Raw genomic sequence first — 18,039 nt, forward strand, 5'->3', positions numbered from 1 at the left:
GCGCATTTACCTATGTAACAAACCTGCACATCCTGCACATGTACCCTGAAATTAAAATAGAAGTTGATAAAAAAAAGAAAGCAGGATTTCAAGATTTTCACACCCATGTTCAGAGCAGTATTATTTGAAATAACCAAGAGGTGGAAGCAATCCAGATGTCCTTCGATGGATGACTGAATAAACAAAATGTTATGTATGAAAAAAAGCATTTAGAAAACATGTGTTACTAAATTTGCAAAAGAAGTAAAATTTTCCCTCTGTGAAAATGTTAGATACATGAATTATATTTTCCTATGTTATCTGCATAGTGTCTGTGTTATCTGCTTAACCGAAAATCACTTGCTGAGCTCTTCCTGTACACGTGATCCTGTTTCTGGACTTCAGAGTTAAAAAATTTCACAGGTTCTGGTTTCTCAAGGAGCCTGCTTCTTTCCCCTCTTCTCTCCAGCCACTTCAGTCTTTGCAGAGACCATACATTGTGTTTCTTATACCGGGCTGTAAACTCTTGAATTCTTCACTGTTTCAGGTCATATTAACTTCTGAAAAAGGCGTCACGTTTTTTAAAAAGTTACTAAATTTTCTTTACAAGCTCAGGGATGATGGTGTCCCAGTGAAGTCAACAGTACCTTAGTTTCATTGAAAGTATTTAAAGTTTCTGTGTGTCTTAGAAATCAAGAGTATCATTTCTTCATTTAAAAAATACTTGTTTTAACTTGCAGAAATCTTGCTTGGATTTTTATTACTTTTGCACTGTAGCAAAGATTGCCAAAACTTATCTTCAAAGTTATCAGCAATTCTGGATTTAGCGTAAATTTTACCTTCTAACTTTAAACAAAGCTATTGTTTTGTCCAAGAGATTAAGAAAAAGAATGCTAAGTAAAAGGAGACTCTTTTTTTTTTATGATCAAGAGGTCACTAAAGAAGACCAATAAGAAGCTACAGGGGTGATTGGCTGGACCATGAGTGAATTCTTGGGTTAAGATGTATGTCTTAATAACAGATAAGAATAAGAAAGACAAGAATAGGAAGAGAATAAAGAAACAAAACAAAACAAGGCACACAACACAATTGCGTCAGTGTATATTGGCTTCTTGGCAGTGGATCAAGTCTCTCAGAGGTTGCTTCTCCCAAATCTCTCAGGTTTTTTTCAGCTGCTAAAGGAGAACTCACACTCATTCAATACCGGCTGAACCCCAGGAACCAAATCAATCTTTTAAATATTGTATCACTTAAGCTTTACAATAGCTCTGTGTCAAAGTACAATTTTCAAAAAGTTAAAAACATGACTCTCATACAAAATTGAATGAACATGTCAAAAATGTACTCAACTCATTGATGAATGAAGGAACTAGTAAACCGGCAAAGCTGGCTCCCAAGGGCATTTGAGGAACAGGTGCTTATGTAGTATATCAGGAAAGGAATTTAAAAAACAACCCAAAAGACTGTTAAAGTCCTACAGATAGTAAAACTATAACCTTTAGCATTATTTTTTCCTACTGGACAGAAGTCTACAAGTCAACGTGTAACTTCATAATGGGGCTCTGATCCGGTAGCAAATAACAAAGTCAAACAAAGTTTCATTCTCCTTGGAATCAAACATGCTGTTAAATAATGACCCAGCATGACACTAAAAAACAAAGTCATCCTTTTTGTTTCTTTTAATTTCTTGTTCTACCTCCAGCTTTTTTTCTCTAAGCTGAGAGCTCTGTGGGGTCCGGGGCTGGCTATGTCTATCTTTTTCACCACTGTGAAAAACATGCAAACACGTAATGTGCAGTGACAAGCAGTACATAAATATTTGTTTAGCTGAATTGAATTTAGTTGTAGAAAGGTTAGTAACTTGCATAAAATCCAACAGTAGGAAAGTGGCCGATTCCCTGAGACTTCTTATAATCTCTCAGTAGGTAGGTATATTAGTTTCCTAGGGCTGCTTTAATGAATTATTCACAAACCAGGTACCTTAAAACAACAGAAATTCATTTCTTCACAGTTCCAGAGGATGAGAGTCTGAAATCAAGGTATTGGAAGGGCCGTGATCCCTCTGAAGGTTCTAAAGAAGAATCTTTCCTTGCCTCTTCTAGTTTCAAGAATGCTAAGGTTGCCTGCAATCCTTGGTATTTGTGGCTTGTAGCTGCATCACTCCACTTTCTGCCTCAGCCTTTGCATGGCTGTCTTCTCTCTATGTGTGTGTATGTCTCTGCAAAGACCCTATTTCCAAAGAAGGTCACATTCACAGTACTGGAGGTTAGAACTTGAACATATCCTTATGAGGGACACAACTCAACAGGAGGCTTTAGAGTCAGAAGGTCTTGGGCTTGAATTCCTTTAGAATATTTAGTCAGATGAGGATCTCTCAGCCTTGTCTGCATGCTTTCTGCTTCCCCAGGTACTGAGGAAAACTCCTGTTCTTGGCCAAGTAAAATTCCAGGAGACCCAGGCACTTATCATGGCTATTTTGCATCATGACCTTTTGATCTTATAGTTCTAGTTCTAATAAAAAATCCCTTTCATTTCTCTGAAACAAAATCCTTGGCCTTTTGCCCAGGTTTTAGTAAGTGGATCTTTATCTTTTCCCTGCCATGTCTGAGATTTTGGTACCTGCGCAGGAGGCCAGTTTTCCTGGGTCCTGGTTCATGCCCTGCTCTCACCAGGGTACCTGGGTGCCATCAGTGCCAGTTAAGCAACATGAGTTACCGGAAAACAGGGAGAGAGCAGATGCCCCCTCTGACTGGAAAAGAGAAAACTGGCTTGAGTGGTCTGCTCCCTTTTGCAGTGGGCCTGGAATTCACAAGGTGTGGTCAACAGACTTCTAAGCTAGGTGGCTGGCAGGGATCCTATCAAGATCCCAGGAAGCCTTTTGGGTCCCAAAGGTCCCAGAGAGGGCTTTTGGAGCTTGGGGGAAGCAGCAGTTCTCAGCACTTGGTGGTTGTAGAGAGCATTAGTCTTACAGTTTTTCATTTAAAAAAACCTTCCAAATTAATTTTGAAAAACTATGAGTCATGTTACACATTTTTAAGTTAGCATCTAAAGTTTTTCATCTTAAATTTAAATAATTATAAAATATAATTTTTGACATTTCATAATTTATTAACATTCTAAAATAAAACTGTTCCATCACTCTTTTAACAGTGTCCGGTGAAATCTAAATACTATTATGATTATATCCCCTATGACATCTTTATATATTCATGAAGAAGATTTTTTAAAATGGTAGAATTTGTTGTGTATTTCTTTATGCCTCTTTGAGCTCATATTTCATTTTAATTCTTCCACAAAATTTAACCCTCATGTAATACACTTTTAAGCATGAAAGCATCTTATGTACTCTGTCCTACTTCTCTGTGAAAAAAGTTTAGAAAATCAAATTTTAAAACTGTCTTCTTCACAGTAACCTAAGGTTCTGAGGGTTAACAAATATTTCTTTGGGTTGAGTTACTATAACCATTATTAGTACACAATCAAAATAACGTAAAGGTAATAAATTTTGATAAATAATTAGTAAATATAAAATGTAAATTTTTATTGAAAATTCAATTCTTACTGAAATGACTGGCTTTTCCCTTCCCCCAATTAGTTTGTGTATCTGTAAATGATGATTACTTATTGATGGAATGAAGTAGAGTTTTATGTTAATTCCATTACTCTTTTTCATTTTTATACATAAAAGTGCTAAAACGGCTGGGCGCAGTGGCTCACGCCTGTAATCCCAGCACTTTGGGAGGCTGAGGAGGGCAGATCACCTGAGGTCGGGAGTTTGAGACCAGCCTGACCAACATGGAGAAACCCTGTCTCTATAAAAATACAAAATTAGCCAGATATGGTGGTGCATGCCTGTAATCCCAGCTACTCGGGAGGCTGAGGCGGGAGAATAGCTTGAACCTGGGAGGTGGAGGTTGCAGTGAGCCAAGATTGTGCCATTGCACTCCAGCCTGGGCAACAAGAGCAAAACTCCACCTCAAAAAAAAAAAGTGCTAAAAAATATTAATCATATAAATAAATAGCAAAAATGGAAAGAGTTATGTAATAATGATGCAATTTAATCTTTTGAGCTCTTTCTGAATTATATACCCAAAATGATGATAAATAATTATTTAAACTCATTTATTATCTGGCAATTTAGCAAGGTCCTACTTCAAATTAATGAAAAAAATGAACTGGAAGCCACATGGCTTGGAAAATGATTTGTTGCCCACTCATCACAAGGCACTGACTTTCTCAAATTTCTAGGAAACATAACAAAAAGGCTTTACCAAGACTTAACAAATTATTATTAGTTATACTTATTGCTCTCTTGCTTTGAGATATCTTGATGAACTCAATACACCCAATGAGAACTTGGAAAATTGAAATATTGTTTATTTCCTATGCCTTTGCCAAGGCAGTATATTTTATAGACTGCTTTTATCTTATTACATTACTTAAACATATTGTCATCTAAATCCTAGAGCTGAATATTTTCTTCATTCAGATAGTGGAGGGGGCTACCTGGCAAACCAGTCAACTTTGTTAGTCCCATCAGCCCTAATCATGCTCAGTATCCATCAGAAAAAGTCTGGCCTCATTTTTCAATTTAAATACATGTGTTATGCATTTCAAAGAAAGTATAAAAACTACTCAAAAAAGGTTAGAGAACACATTTTATAAGATAGATTAGTAAAAGCAGTCAAGATTTGAATGATGTAATGTAATTTAACATAATTAATTCATCAATGTTTTAACAAGCTATAAAAAGGTAATAAATCAACACCAAAAGCAATGGCAACAAAAGCCAGAATTGACAAATGGGATCTAATTAAACTAAAGAGCTTCCACACAGCAAAAGAAACTATCTTCAGAGTGAACAGGCAACCTACAGAATGGGAGAAAATTTTTGCAATCTGCCCATCTGACAAAGGGCTAATATCCAGAATCTACAAAGAACTTAAACAAACTTACAAGAAAAAAACAACCCTATCAAAAAGTGGGTGAAGGATATGAACAGACACTTCTCAAAAGAAGACATTTATGCAGCCAGCAAACATATGAAAAGAAGCTCATCATCACTGATCATTAGAGAAATGCAAATCAAAACCACAATGAGACACCATCTCACACCAGTTAGAATGGTGATCATTAAAAAGTCAGGAAACAACAGATGCTGGAGAGGATGTGGAGAAATAGGAACGCTCTTACACTGTTAGTGGGAGTGTAAATTAGTTCAACCATTGTGGAAGACAGTGTTGCAATTCCTCAAGGATCTAGAGCCAGAAATACCATTTGACCCAGCAATCCCATTACTGGGTATATACCCAAAGGATTATAAATCATTCTACTATAAAGACACATGCACACGTATGTTTATTGGAGCACTGTTCACAACAGCAAAGACTTGGAACCAACACAAATGCTCATCGATGATAGACTGGATAAAGACACTATGACCCATATACACCATGGAATACTATGCAGCCATAAAAAAGGATGAGTTCTTGTCCTTTGCAGGGACATGGATGAAGCTGGAAGCCATCATTCTCAGCAAACTAACACAGGAACAGAAAACCAAACACCTCATGTTCTCACTCATAATTATGTGGGAGGTGAACAATGAGAGCACATGGACACAGGGAAGGGAACATCACACACTGGGGCCTCTCAGGGTGTGGGGGGCTAGGGGAGGGATCGCATTAGGAGAAATACCTAATGTAGATGGGGGGTTGAAAGGTGCAGCAAACCACCATGGCACACGTATACCTATGTAACAAACCTGCACATTCTGCACATGTATCCCATAACTGAAAGTATAAAAAAAAGTAATAAATCAAAATACTGTTTTTCATTACTTAATTTACAGTGATGCAGTATAATTTGTAGCTTAAAATATTACTTATTTATGAGAAAGAAAGTATGATAGAAAGTATGTCCAGACGCTATGTTCAGCCTTTGGGATTAACTAAGTAAGGATCATATATAAAATTAGAATTACTCCATTAATTATTTTAGACATTATGATCGAGGTTTTCAGAAATCCATATATTTAAAGAAATATAAACAGCACTATAAAAATAATCAGTTCTCCAGCTAACGTGTGTGTATGTGTGTGTATATATATATATGTGTGTATATATATATGTATATATATATGTGTGTATATATATGTATATATATATGTGTGTATATATATGTGTATATATATATATATATTTTTTTTTTAGACGGAGTTTCTCTCTTGTTGCCCAGGCTGGAGTGCAATAGTGTGATCTCGGCTAACTGCAACCTCTGCCTCCCAGGTTCAAGCAATTCTTCTGCCTCAGCCTCCCGAGTAGCTGGGATTACAGGCATGCACCACCATGCCCAGCTAATTTTGTATTTTTAGTAGAGACAGGGTTTCTCTGTGTTGGTCAGGGTGGTCTCAAACTCCCAACCTCAGGTGATCCGCCTGCCTCGGCCTCCCACAGTGCTGGGATTACAGGCATGAGCCACTGCACTCGGCCTCATATATATATATTTTTAAGAAGAGATAGAAAATACTACATAAACATTTAATAAGATGAAATAAGATCAGGATTATAATTGCAGTAAATATTTTATTGTATGATTAGCTAAAACTAAATTATGACTCCATATTGAACCCTATACACCAATTCTTTAAAAACTTTGTAAAGTTTTATAAATAATTTTTATTCACTAAATCTTGAAAAACTTGGTAGCTCAAGAAAATATCTCAGTTACATTAAGAGTCAGTTATTAATTGTGGTAGACAGTGTCTGAGGTGACTCCGCAGGATCCTTGCCACCTGAGGTCCATGCCTTGTGCAATTCCTTCTCTTGGGTTCTAATTAGTAGAATACAGCAAAGGTGATGGGAAGTGATTCTGGGATTACTTGATGTTACAGAAGACTCTGTCTTGCTAGGAAACTCACTACCTTGCTAGAGCCTCTCCCTGCTGGCTTGTAGAAGTAATTGGCCACATTGAGGAAGCTCATGTATGAGGCAAGGAACTACTGATGTCCTCTAAGAGCTGCTGGTGGCCTCTAGGAGCTGATCCTAGTCCCACCTAGCAGACAGACAGCGAGCAGCCAAGGCCCTCAGCCTTAAAACTGCCAGGAAATAAATTCTGTCAATAACCTGAGTGAGATTGGAAGTGGATCTTTCTCCAGTCAAATTTCCAGATGAGAATGCAGCCCAACTAACACTTTGATTGCAATCTTGTGAGACCCTAAGCAGAAGACTCAGCTAAACTGTGGCTCCTGACCCATAGAAACTGAAATAATAAATGTTTGTTATTTTAAACTGCTAAGTTTGTAGTAATTTGTTGTGTAGCAATAGGTAAGTAATATACTAACCTATTCAGCTTTGGCATTTTTGAAGTGCTTTTATTTGCAAATAATTACAAATCCTGGAAACAAATATTAAGAATGGCTGAAAATAATAGCTTAAGTATGTGAGAAGGGGCTTTTTTAAAAAAAGCATTTAATATATGTCATTGACTCTGTTTTGTTTTTGTGGCACTCTTCCAACGTAATGCCTTTTGTTGGGGGGGGTCAGCAGACAGAAGACAGAAGAGGCAAAGTTTGTAAATGAGAATTTTCATTACTCTCACTACTCAACTACTACATAGCACAATCCCTAGGTCAAAATGCTCTGCTTGGCCGCGCGCAGTGGCTCAGGCCTGTAATCTCAGTATTTTGGGAGGCCGAGGTGGGTGGATCACCTGAGGTCAGGAGTTCAAGATCAGCCTGGACAAAATGGAGAAACCCCATCTCTACAAAAACACAAAAATGAGCTGAGCATGATGGCGGGTGCCTGTAATCCCAGCTATGCGGGAGGCTGAGGTGGGAGAATTGCTTGAACAATTCTCTGTGAAGCAGAGGTTGCAGTGAGCCGTGATTGCACCATTGCACTCCAGCTTGGGCGACAACAGAAAGAGACTTCGTCTCGAAAAAAAAAAAATGAAAGCTCTGCTTATAATACAGCTTTACTCTGACTCGAAATGAATATACAATAGGGAAAGACAAGAAGCTCTAAGGGTTTATTAAGTATTGATTAATCATTAAAGGAGTCTACCTCAGTCGGGAGCCAAGATGGCTGAATAGGAACAGCTCGGGTCTACAGCTCCCAGCGTGAGCAACGCAGAAGACGAGTGATTTCTGCATTTCCATCTGAGGTACCGGGTTCATCTCACTAGGGAGTGCCAGACAGTGGGCGCAGGTCAGTGGGTGCGCACACCGTGCGTGAGCCGAAGAAGGGCAAGGCATTGCCTCACTCGGGAAGCGCCAAGGGGTCAGGGAGTTCCCTTTCCTAGTCAAAGAAAGGGGTGACAGATGGCACCTGGAAAATCGGGTCACTCCCACCCAAATACTGCACTTTTCTGATGGGCTTAACAAACGGCGCACCAGGAGATTATATCCCACACCTGGCTCAGAGGGTCCTATGCCCACGGAACCTCCCTCATTGATAGCACAACAGTCTGAGATCAAACTGCAAGGCGGCAGCGAGGCTGGGGAAGGGGTGCCCGCCATTGCCCAGGCTTGCTTAGGTAAACAAAGCAGCCAGGAAGCTCGAACTGGGTGGAGCCCACCACAGCTCAAGGAGGCCTGCCTGCCTCTGTAGGCTCCACCTCTGGGGGCAGGGCACAGACAAACAAAAAGACAGCAGTAACCTCTGCAGACTTAAATGTCCCTGTCTGACAGCTTTGAAGAGAGCACTGGTTCTCCCAGCACGCAGCTGGAGATCTGAGAACGGGCAGACTGCCTCCTCAAGTGTGTCCCTGACCCCTGACCCCTGACCCCCGAGCAGCCTAACTGGGAGGCACCCCCCAGCAGGGGCAGACTGACACCTCACACGGCCGGGTACTCCAAGAGACCTGCAGCTGAGGGTCCTGTCTGTTAGAAGGAAAACTAACAAACAGAAAGGACATCCACACCAAAAACCCATCTGTACATCACCATCATCAAAGACCAAAAGTAGATAAAACCACAAAGATGGGGAAAAAACAGAGCAGAAAATCTGGAAACTCTAAAAAGCAGAGTGCCTCTCCTCCTCCAAAGGAATGCAGTTCCTCCAGCAACAGAACAAACCTGGACGGAGAATGACTTTGACGAGCTGAGAGAAGAAGGCTTCAGATGATCAAATTACTCCGAGCTACGGGAGGATATTCAAACCAAAGGCAAAGAAGTTGAAAACTTTGAAAAAAATTTAGAAGAATGTATAACTAGAATAATCAATACAGAGAAGTGCTTAAAGGAGCTGATGGAACTGAAAACCAAGGCTCGAGAACTACATGAAGAATGCAGAAGCCTCAGGAACCAATGTGATCAACTGGAAGAAAGGGTATCAGCGACGGAAGATGAAATGAATGAAATGAAGCGAGAAGGGAAGTTTAGAGAAAAAAGAATAAAAAGAAATGAGCAAAGCCTCCAAGAAATGTGGGACTATGTGAAAAGACCAAATCTACGTCTGATTGGTGTACCTGAAAGTGATGGGGAGAATGGAACCAAGTTGGAAAACACTCTGCAGGATATTATCCAGGAGAACTTCCCCAATCTAGCAAGGCAGGCCAACATTCAGATTCAGGAAATACAGAGAACGCCACAAAGATACTCCTCGAGAAGAGCAACTCCAAGACACATAATTGTAAGATTCACCAAACTTGAAATGAAGGAAAAAATGTTAAGGGCAGCCAGAGAGAAAGGTCGGGTTACCATCAAAGGGAAGCCCATCAGACTAACAGCGGATCTCTCGGCAGAAACTCTACAAGCCAGAAGAGAGTGGGGGCAATATTCAACATTCTTAAAGAAAAGAATTTTCAACCCAGAATTTCATATCCAGCCAAACTAAGCTTCATAAGTGAAGGAGAAATAAAATCCTTTACAGACAAGCAAATGCTGAGAGATTTTGTCACCACCAGGCCTGCCCTAAAAGAGCTCCTGAAGGAAGCGCTAAACATGGAAAGGAACAACCGGTACCAGCCACTGCAAAATCATGCCAAAATGTAAAGACCATCGAGACTAGGAAGAAACTGCATCAACTAACAAACAAAATAACCAGCTAACATCATAATGACAGGACCAAATTCACACATAATAATATTAACTTTAAATGTAAATGGACTAAATGCTCCAATCCAAAGACACAGACTGGCAAATTGGATAAAGACTCAAGACCCATCAGTGTGCTGTATTCAGGAAACCCATCTCATGTGCAGAGACACACATAGGCTCAAAATAAAAGGATGGAGGAAGATCTACCAAGCAAATGGAAAGCAAAAAAAGGCAGGGGTTGCAATCCTAATCTCTGATAAAACAGACTTTAAACCAACGAAGATCAAAAGAGACAAAGAAGGCCATTACATAATGGTAAAGGGATGAATTCAACAAGAAGAGCTAACTATCCTAAATATATATGCACCCAATACAGGAGCACCCAGATTCATAAAGCAAGTCCTGAGTGACCTACAAAGAGAATTAGACTCCCACACATTAATAATGGGAGACTTTAACACCCCACAGTCAACATTAGACAGATCAACGAGACAGAAAGTCAACAAGGATACCCAGGAATTGAACTCAGCTCTGCACCAAGTGGACCTAATAGACATCTACAGAACTCTCCACCCCAAATCAACAGAATATACATTTTTTTCAGCACCACACCACACCTATTCCAAAATTGACCACATACTTGGAAGTAAAGCTCTCCTCAGCAAATGTGAAAGAACAGAAATTATAACAAACTGTCTCTCAGACCACAGTGCAATCAAACTAGAACTCAGGATTAAGAAACTCACTCAAAACCACTCAACTACATGGAAACTGAACAACCTGCTCCTGAATGACTACTGGGTACATAACGAAATGAAGGCAGAAATAAAGAGGTTCTTTGAAACCAACGAGAACAAAGACACAACATACCAGAATCTCTGGGATGCATTCAAAGCAGTGTGTAGAGGGAAATTTATAGCACTAAATGCCCAGAAGAGAAAGCAGGAAAGATCCAAAATTGACACCCTAACATCACAATTAAAAGAACTAGAAAAGCAAGAGCAAACACATTCAAAAGCTAGCAGAAGGCAAGAAATAACTAAAATCAGAGCAGAACTGAAGGAAATAGAGACCCAAAAAACCCTTCAAAAAATTAATGAATCCAGGAGCTGGTTTTTTGAAAGGATCAACAAAATTGATAGACCGCTAGCAAGACTAATAAAGAAAAAAAGAGAGAAGAATCAAATAGACGCAATAAAAAATGATAAAGGGTATATCACCACTGATCCCACAGAAATACAAACTACCATCAGAGAATACTACAAACACCTCTACGCAAATAAACTAGAAAATCTAGAAGAAATGGATAAATTCCTCAACACATACACTCTCCCAAGACTAAACCAGGAAGAAGTTGAATCTCTGAATAGACCAATAACAGGAGCTGAAATTGTGGCAATAATCAATAGCTTACCAACCAAAAAGAGTCCAGGACCAGATGGATTCACAGCCGAATTCTACCAGAGGTACAAGGAGGAACTGGTACCATTCCTTCTGAAACTATTCCAAGCAGTAGAAAAAGAGGGAATCCTCCCTAACTCATTTTATGAGGCCAGCATCATCCTGATACCGAAGCTGGGCAGAGACACAACCAAAAAAGAGAATTTTAGACCAATATCCTTGATGAACATTGATGCAAAAATCCTCAATAAAATACTGGCAAACTGAATCCAGCAGCACATCAAAAAGCTTATCCACTATGATCAAGTGGGCTTCATCCCTGGGATGCAAGGCTGGTTCAATATACGCAAATCAATAAATGTAATCCAACATACAAACAGAACCAAAGACAAAAACCACATGATTATCTCAATAGATGCAGAAAAGGCCTTTGACAAAATTCAACAACCCTTCATGCTAAAAACTCTCAATAAATTAGGTATTGATGGGATGTATCTCGAAATAATAAAAGCTATCTATGACAAACCCACAGCCAATATCATACTGAATGGGCAAAAACTGGAAGCATTCCCTTTGAAAACTGGCACAAGACAGGGATGCCCTCTCTCACCACTCCTATTCAACGTAGTGTTGGAATTTCTGGCCAGGGCAATTAGGCAGGAGAAAGAAATAATGGGTATTCAATTAGGAAAAGAGGAAGTCAAATTGTCCCTGTTTGCAGATGACATAATTGTATATTTAGAAAACCCCATCGTCTCAGCCCAAAATCTCCTTAAGCTGATAAACAACTTCAGCAAAGTCTCAGGATACAAAATCAATGTACAAAAATCACAAGCATTCTTATACACCAACAACAGACAGAGAGCCAAATCATGAGTGAACTCCCATTCACAATTGCTTCAAAGAGAATAAAATACCTAGGAATCCAACTTACAAGGGATGTGAAGGACCTCTTCAAGGAGAACTACAAACCACTGCTCAAGGAAATAAAAGAGGATACAAACAAATGGAAGAACATTCCATGCTCATGGGTAGGAAGAATCAATATCGTGAAAATGGCCATACTGCCCAAGGTAATTTACAGATTCAATGCCATCCCCATCAAGCTACCAATGACTTTCTTCACAGAATTGGAAAAAACTACTTTAAAGTTCATATGGATCCAAAAAAGAGCCCGCATCACCAAGTCAATCCTAAGCCAAAAGAACAAAGCTGGAGGCATCACACTACCTGACTTCAAACTATACTACAAGGCTACAGTAACCAAAACAGCATGGTACTGGTACCAAAACAGAGATATAGATCAATGGAACAGAACAGAGCCCTCAGAAATAACGCCGCATATCTACAACTATCTGATCTTTGACAAACCTGAGAAAAACAAGCAATGGGGAAAGGATTCCGTATTTAATAAATGGTGCTGGGAAAACTGGCTAGCCATATGTAGAAAGCTGAAACTGGATCCCTTCCTTACGCCTTATACAAAAATCAATTCAAGATGGATTAAAGACTTAAACAATAGACCTAAAACCATAAAAACCCTAGAAGAAAACCTAGGCATTACCATTCAGGACATAGGCATGGGCAAGGACTTCATGTCTAAAATACCAGAAGCAATGGCAACAAAAGCCAAAATTGACAAATGGGATCTAATTAAACTAAAGAGCTTCTGCACAGCAAAAGAAACTACCATCAGAGTGAACAGGCAACCTACAGAATGGGAGAAAATTTTCATGACCTACTCATCGGACAAAGGGCCAATATCCAGAATCTACAATGAACTCAAACAAATTTACAAGAAAAAACAAACAACCCCATCAAAAAGTGGGCAAAGGACATGAACAGACACTTCTCAAAAGAAGACATTTATGCAGCCAAAAGACACATGAAAAAATGCTCATCATCACTGCCATCAGAGAAATGAAAATCAAAACCACAATGAGATACCATCTCACACCAGTTAGAATGGCAATCATTCAAAAGTCAGGAAACAACAGGTGCTGGAGAGGATATGGAGAAATAGGAACACTTTTACACTGTTGGTGGGACTGTAAACTAGTTCAACCATTGTGGAAGTCAGTGTGGCGATTCCTCAGGGATCTAGAACTAGAAATACCATTTGACCCAGCAATCCCATTACTGGGTATATACCCAAAGGACTATAAATCATGCTGCTATAAAGACACATGCACACGTATGTTTATTGTGGCACTATTCACAATAGCAAAGACTTGGAACCAACCCAAATGTCCAACAATGATAGACTGGATTAAGAAAATGTGGCACATATACACCATGGAATACTATGCAGCCATAAAAAATGATGAGTTCATGTCCTTTGTAGGGACATGGATGAAACTGGAAATCATCATTCTCAGTAAACTATCACAAGAACAAAAAACGAAACGCCGCATATTCTCACTCATAGGTGGGAATTGAACAATGAGAATACATGGACACAGGAAGGGGAACATCACACTCTGGGGACTGTTGTGGGGTGGGGGGAGGGGGGAGGGATAGCACTGGGAGATATACCTAATGCTAGATGATGAGTTAGTGGGTGCAGCGCACCAGCATGGCACATGTATACATATGTAACTAACCTGCTCATTGTGCACATGTACCCTAAGATTTAAAGTACAATTAAAAAAAAAAAAAAAGACTGACTTATGGAACAATAAAAAAAAAAAAAAAGGAGTCTACCTCTTTGTTTGGTTCCTTGGAGGATTTTATACTTAGAAATGCTCCATTCAAAGACTTGGGATGGGTGAGACATGTGCCTTTATTTTAAAAGGTAGAATAATGGCTGATGTGAACAGAGGCATAATCTGTGGCACACTGGTTTTGAGAAGGAGTTCCTCTGGAAGATAAGAATCTGAAAATTGATTCCCTTTACATTCTCCCTGCTGACATACCTTTTGGAAAGTTTTAGGTCTAGATGATTAATCAGAGACATCTTTAAGATTTAGGGGTGCTGAAGCTTAGAGCCAGGCTTTTGTTCTCATGGGAAGGACAAAATTAAGGGAGAAAAAACTTGACTCTCTTGAAGCTTATAGCCTGGTGGAGGAGTACATGAAATAAAATAAGTTACACAGTGTGTTAGGATATGATAAGTGTTTTAGAAGAAAGTAAAGCAATGGGATGGAGGTGATGAGAAGACTGCAACTTAAAGAGTTTGTCAGGAAAGTCCTCACTGAGCAGGTTAAATTTGAGTGAAGATTTGAAGGAGGTGAGGAGAGGAGGTATGTTAATATCTGGGGGAAGAGTTTCATACAAAGTTAAGTAAAAATGAACTTTTCATCCAGTAACACTATGTACTGGAAAACAATAAATAGAAATGGAATGGATAACAGCAGTGGGGAGGTAACAGAGTATGCTTCACTAGAAGGGCAGGGGCTGGAATAGCCAGGAGCGCAGGAGCAAAAGTGAGAATGCTCAAGGGAAAGTAAGAAAGGTTTCATATTATGTTAATTGGTATACATCAACAAATTAAAGGAAAAAATTAAATAATCATCACTCTGGATGAAAAAATAAATCTTATAAAATTAAATATTAATTCCAGACACAAACTTTTAGTAAACTAAGAGAAGACAACTACCTTAATAACATCAAATTTTTGTACCAGAAATGAACAACATAAATTGTACTTAAGATTGAAATATAAGATTAAAGCTATTGCTGTTAAATTTACAAATAAGACAGGGATAGCTATTATCTTTGCAATTTTTAAAATTCTCTTGAGGCTGGGCATGGTGGCTCATGCCTGTAATCCCAATAATTTGGGAGGCTGAGGTGGGCAGATCATGAGGTCAGGAGATTGAGACCATCCTGGACAACATGGTGAAACCCCGTCTCTATTAAAAATACAAAAAAAATTAGCTGGGTGTGGTGGCACACGCCTATAGTCCCAGCTACTCGGGAGGCTGAGGCAGGAGAATCACTTGAACCCAGAAGGTGGAGGTTGCAGTGAGCTGAGACCGTGCCACTGCACTACAGCCTAGCAACAGAGTGAGACTCCGTCTAAAAAAAAAAAAAAAAAAAAAAAAATTATCTTGAATGTTTTAGTCAATGCCATAAGATAAGAAAAATAAATAAAAGGCATACTGTCAGAAAGGAAGATGCAAGTTTATCATCATTTGCAGATGAGATAGTCTAGAACATAGTTAGAAGTCTGAAGATAGTCAATTTATAAATATATTAGACCAATGCAAAGATCAGATGTCCAAGTGTTAGAGCAATGTATATTTTTAAAAAATCAGGTTATATAGTGTGTACATATAGACTGAGTAGAGGTTATAGGTAGCCTAGCAGTGATAAACACATCTACTACTCAAGGCTGGCATAATGCAAAACTTGAAGTTTAGCATAACAACAGCACTCACATACAGACCAATCTCATTTATGCAGTAGATATATAATTGGTAGGAAAAAATAATGGGAAAAAACTCTATTCACAATAACAACCTATAAAACACCTAGGAATAAACTTACCAAAAAATATATAGGATGCAGGCCAGACATGGCGGCTCATGCCTAGATTATCCCAGCACTTTGGGAGGCCGAGACGGGCAGAGGCCAGGAGTTTGACACCAACCTGGCCAACATGGTGAAACCCCATCTCTACTACAAATACAAAAATTAGCTGGGCATGGTGACATATGCCTATAATCCCAGCTACTCAAGAGGCTGAGGCAGAAGAATTGCTTGAACCTGGAGGTGGAGGCCACAGTGAGCCAAGATCACACCACTGCCCTCCAGCCTGCATGACAGAGCAGCCAGTCTTAAAAAAAAAAAAAAAAAAAAGAAAAGAAAAATAGGAAAAAATCTAGGATGCAAATATATTGAATTTAAAAGAAGAATAGTTTGAGAAATATATCCCTGTATGAGGAGATTCAATTCAATATTTTATTTTATTTTAAATGAATATGGACTAAACACTTTATTTAAAAGATAGATTTTCAGATGGGATAAAAAACGCAAGACTTGACAGGGTGCAGTGGCTCACACCTGTAATCCCAGTACTTTGGGAGGCCGAGGCGGGTGGATCACCTGAGGTAAGGAGTTCGAGACCAGCATGACCAACATGGTGAAACCCCGTCTCTACTAAAAATACAAAGTTAACCGGGCTTGGTGGCACATGCCTGTAATCCCAGCTACTTGGGAGGCTGAGGCAGGAGAATCGCTGGAACCTGGGAGGTGAAGGTTGTAGTGAACCGAGATCGCACCATTGCACCCCAGCCTGGGCAGCAAGCGCCAAGTCCCATCTAAAAAAAAAAAATCAAGACTCAAGTATATGATATCTACAGAAGACACAGTTTAAATACAAGAACGGACAAATGGTCATACCACCCTGAACACACCTGATCTCTTCTGATCATAGGACTAAGCAGGGTTGGTCCTGGTTAGTACTTGGATGGGAGATTCAATATTTTTAATGCAACCATTCTCCCCAATGAATTCAATCCCAATCCAAACCACAAGAAGCTTGATTTGACCCTTGAAAACTGCATTTTAAAGTTCCTCTGAGAAAATAAATTAATTAAAATCCTCATGAATATTTTGAAGATGAAGATTAAAGATGGGTAACGTGTCCTACACCAGCAGTCCCCAAACTTTTTGGCACCAGTTTTGTGGAATACAATTTTTCTACAGACTGGGGTGGGGGAGATGGTTTTGGGATAATTCAAATGCATAACATTTATTGTGCACTTTATTTATATTATTACATTGTAATATATAATGAAATAATTATACAGCTCACCGTAATGTAGAATCAGTAGGAGCTGTGAGTTTGTTTTCCTGCAACTAGATGGTTCCATTTGAGGGTGATGGGAGACAGTGGCAGATCATCAGGCATTAGGTTCTCATAAAGAGCGTGCAACCTAGATCCCTCGCATGTGCAGTTCACAATAGGTTTCATGCTCCTATCAGAATCAAATGCCCTAACTGATCTGACAGGTGGTGGAACCCAAGTGGTAATATGAGTGACAGGGAGTGGCTGTAAATACAGATGAAACTTCACTCGCTTGCCCACCACTCACCACTTGCTGTACAGCCTGTTAAATAAAATTCATGGGAGGCCATTGATTTGGACTGAGCTCCTATACTAGGCTCCAGCAGACCAAACCAAAATGGAGTCATTCATGTTCAAGTTTCACATCAGAAGAGGGTCAGGATGGTGGACTAGAAGCAGCTAGTGTGTGCAGCTATCACAGAGAGGAAAAAAAGTGACAAGTAAACACTGACCCTGCAAGCCAGTCGTCTAAGAAACCACGTTGGGATCCATCAAGGGAGCAAGGGGACACTGAGAACAGAAAAGAGCAAAGCTAGATCGCAGCCCATCTGGGGTCAGCGCAGCCAGGAGAAGCTCCCGCCACCAGGAAAGGGAGAGTGAGTGAAAGCCTCCTGGGGATCCACACTTCCCAGAGGAACCTATTCAATCCTGGGAATGGGAGAATTCCTCCAACCCCCAACCCGGGCTTCTACACTGATACAGAGAGCCACCCAGAGTTTTTGTGGAGGCAAACACTCAAGCCCACAGGGGCCTCCACAGGTCTTAGACCCTGGAGCAGCCCATCCTCGGCTGCCATCTCCCCAAAAGAGGCTGCGGCTGTGGTGCC

The sequence above is a fragment of the Pongo abelii genome, chromosome 2, assembly GCF_028885655.2.
Source record: "Pongo abelii isolate AG06213 chromosome 2, NHGRI_mPonAbe1-v2.0_pri, whole genome shotgun sequence".
In the NCBI taxonomy this organism is placed as follows: domain Eukaryota; kingdom Metazoa; phylum Chordata; class Mammalia; order Primates; family Hominidae; genus Pongo; species Pongo abelii.